Source organism: Charadrius vociferus, unplaced genomic scaffold (assembly GCF_000708025.1).
Source record: "Charadrius vociferus isolate BGI_N301 unplaced genomic scaffold, ASM70802v2 scaffold59, whole genome shotgun sequence".
NCBI classification, from domain to species: Eukaryota; Metazoa; Chordata; class Aves; order Charadriiformes; family Charadriidae; genus Charadrius; species Charadrius vociferus.
In genome coordinates this window covers 2,004,750-2,005,318 of record NW_009661371.1, presented here as the reverse complement: position 1 = coordinate 2,005,318, position 569 = coordinate 2,004,750, and positions in this window count along the sequence as shown.

The following is a 569-nucleotide window of genomic DNA, read 5'->3' as shown; positions in this document are numbered from 1 at the left end:
CAACGCCTGAGCGCTAAAACAGAGAACGATACAATGGCTTAAGACAAATAAATTACCCTCTTCACCCCTCTCACGTAAGACAGCGTCCCCAAGGACTGCTTCTTCCCATTTACGAGCCTGGTGCCGCGGAGTCTAGGAAGGCCCAGCTCAACATATGGCAGAGTCCGTCGGCGCGAGTTAAACGACCGCCTCGGATGCCATAAACTCCAGACCCCGCTTCCAGCACCCCCCTCCTCCTCCCCCAGCACCCCCCTCCTCCCCCACATGTATTTTACCCTACTGCCTCCTCTTCCCATACAGAATTTAACCGATCTCATTGCCCCTCGGAAAAGCGGCCAAACACAACATAAAAAATGCGCTGCGACGAGAGGAACGGCATCATAAATGATGTGTCATTTGAGGGGGAAAGGAAAAAAAAAAATAAATGGCTTCACCTGAGCGGCTCTGAGGCACAACTACATATGCATATTCACCATACACGCATCCAGGGCTCACCGTGCACAAATAAATTCATTAAAAAAAAAAAAAAACAAAAAAACCAAAAAAAAAAACCACAGGAAAGCGAAAAC